Below are 2,286 nucleotides of genomic sequence, written 5' to 3' on the forward strand. Positions count from 1 at the left end.
TAGAAGATCTACTTGGTCCCTTCCGACCCTAAATCTATGGAACTATGAAACATTTACTAGGCTATTTGAGTAAGCCAACTCTAAATATAGTGTATAGGGCTAGAGGGAAATTTGGAGAACTTAGCACATTCAGGAAGACCTGCTACTAGTCTGCATGCCATCTTCCTCCCCTTTCTTGAGTTTCTCTGGCCAATACAGCTGATAATCTATGTTGTCCTGTCACAGGAAGCCAGACAGACTATGGGATAACTCTCTGTCCTTATGTTTTCGAGGGTAAGCATCAGGATGTAGGCCAGTCTCTTGCTTCTTTTTTCAGTACTCAACCTGGACAGATAAACACCTATAATACAGATAACAACATACAGAATGCATGTTGAATTTGTATTCCTGTTTCCAGCAAGATAGGTCAGCCTCTTTCAAAGCTCCAAAGTACCTAGCAACCACCATATACAATCATATGATCTAATGGATTTCCTAATCATATATTCTTAAATAATCTCTTTGTCACTTGTTAAAGAGACCCTTAATTCCATAGTTCACACAAATATTTCATTTTTCTTTGAGTTATATTTAGCCAAGTAAAAGGGACAAAAAACAACAAAAAGTTATAAGGTAAGATTGATTCCCAATGTATCTTGAAATTACTAATGAGATATTAATATATACTATTTCAATCCTGCAATATTTATGCTCATAGCCACGATTACTCTGGTGAGCAAAATCAATGGGCCTAGTCATGTGAAAAAATATGCATACATAATATAAACATTTCTTAGAGCAGACAAGTTCTCATGATGTCAACTTACCTTTTGGGGTATCACAAAGTATTGTCAGAGTACTGAGAATCTTTCCATTTGCTCATGTTTTGCTTCTTCTGAATTTGAGTCCTTATGCTAGCTGCATAATTAAGCTACAGTTAAGGAGGAGTCTCCTTAAGAATACTAATGATGGAGGTCAGGTAGAGAGTTCACTTTTGAGTGACATGACCAACTTCTTTCCCATTGACCAAGAGCACCAACTGCCAGTGAAGAATTACTCTGTAATGTATATTGTTTTCTTCTGAGTACAAAATTACTCATATAATTCCCACTTAGAGAGAGAAGCAGCTGCAGGCATCCACTGCTTTTTAAAGAAAATTCTGGAGAAACTGTTCTATTGCATTGCAATTTTTGTTGTGAGTAGCATTTTGTGACCTGGTCACACATTCAGTCAATTAATGAAGTGATGAAATGAGGAATAAACCACAAGGTTACTAGACAAACTATGAATTACATATATTGTACAATAAGTTTGTGGCTGGTTCCTATCAGGCCTTTAATTGAATGTGTGGGTAGTGCCCAGCCTCTGGATCACATGGGAACCCTAGGAGCATCCTTCAGGTGACCAGAGCTGCCAGACCTGCAAATATCCCCTGTGCTTTCGTGGCTGGAAGCCCCATCAGCTGCTACTTGCTGGTGCAGGGGGAGTCCAAGCTCAGGCAATGTGGCGCAATGGTATCATATCGCCTGCCATGCATATGGGGCATGACAGGAAGCAAAATTGTTGGGATCCCACAGCAGAGTCCATCGCACCTTTACTTTAATGTCTTTTAGGGCCTAAGTGACTTTTTCCTCCAATTTCTTATCCAGTGCCATACAACTGAGCAGTTTCCAAAGTACATTGAATGAAATGATTCTATCCCAAATAAGCCTCTTCATATCCTCAGTACAGTACTTGTACAGTGACTCCTAAAGTGATTAAGGTAATTGTCATTTATTTTCAACATTGCACATAAAATATTTTAGATACTTATGACATGGTTTATAAGATGCATAATTTTTCAATATTACTTCCATTGGCTTGACTTACCTTCACATGAATTATTGTACTATTATGAAAAGCCAGCGTGAAAAGAAATCTAATGGTGACAAACATATTGACATATCATGCATTCTTCATAAAGCATCCACAGTAAGTATGGAGTGACTGCAGTATTTTGTGATTTCATCACCTTAATACCTACAAAATGTTGTAGCATGAGCCAGCAGTGTAAAGGCATTTCTCCCATTCAAGATATATATTCAAAAGCATCAATTGCTGTAGCTGGTACTCTTATTCATTTATCATTTGAATCTAATACCTATTTTGAAACATTGGACATGTATTTATATCAGAATGTTTACAAGTAGGGTATATTGAAATCTGAATTACTGATGGCATGTGATAAGGGATGCACTTAAAATGTAACCTAAATAGAATTGGTTGTGTACTTGCACATAGATACTGTCCTCAGGAATACCAATTTAG

At 37.3% G+C, this 2,286-nt stretch overlaps 1 long non-coding RNA gene across 1 annotated transcript in view; it reads left to right on the top strand.

Moving 5' to 3' along the window:
* The window catches only part of LOC109303421, an 18,182-nt gene that overhangs the window by 8,891 nt on the left and 7,005 nt on the right, over window positions 1–2,286 (top strand). The window contains exon 3 of the long non-coding RNA XR_002099101.1: window positions 1,629–1,741. This is a non-coding gene — a long non-coding RNA (uncharacterized LOC109303421). The remainder of the gene's footprint in view (window positions 1–1,628; window positions 1,742–2,286) is intronic.

Source organism: Gavialis gangeticus, unplaced genomic scaffold (genome assembly GCF_001723915.1).
Source record: "Gavialis gangeticus isolate Ggan-Ray unplaced genomic scaffold, GavGan_comp1, whole genome shotgun sequence".
Taxonomy (NCBI): domain Eukaryota; kingdom Metazoa; phylum Chordata; order Crocodylia; family Gavialidae; genus Gavialis; species Gavialis gangeticus.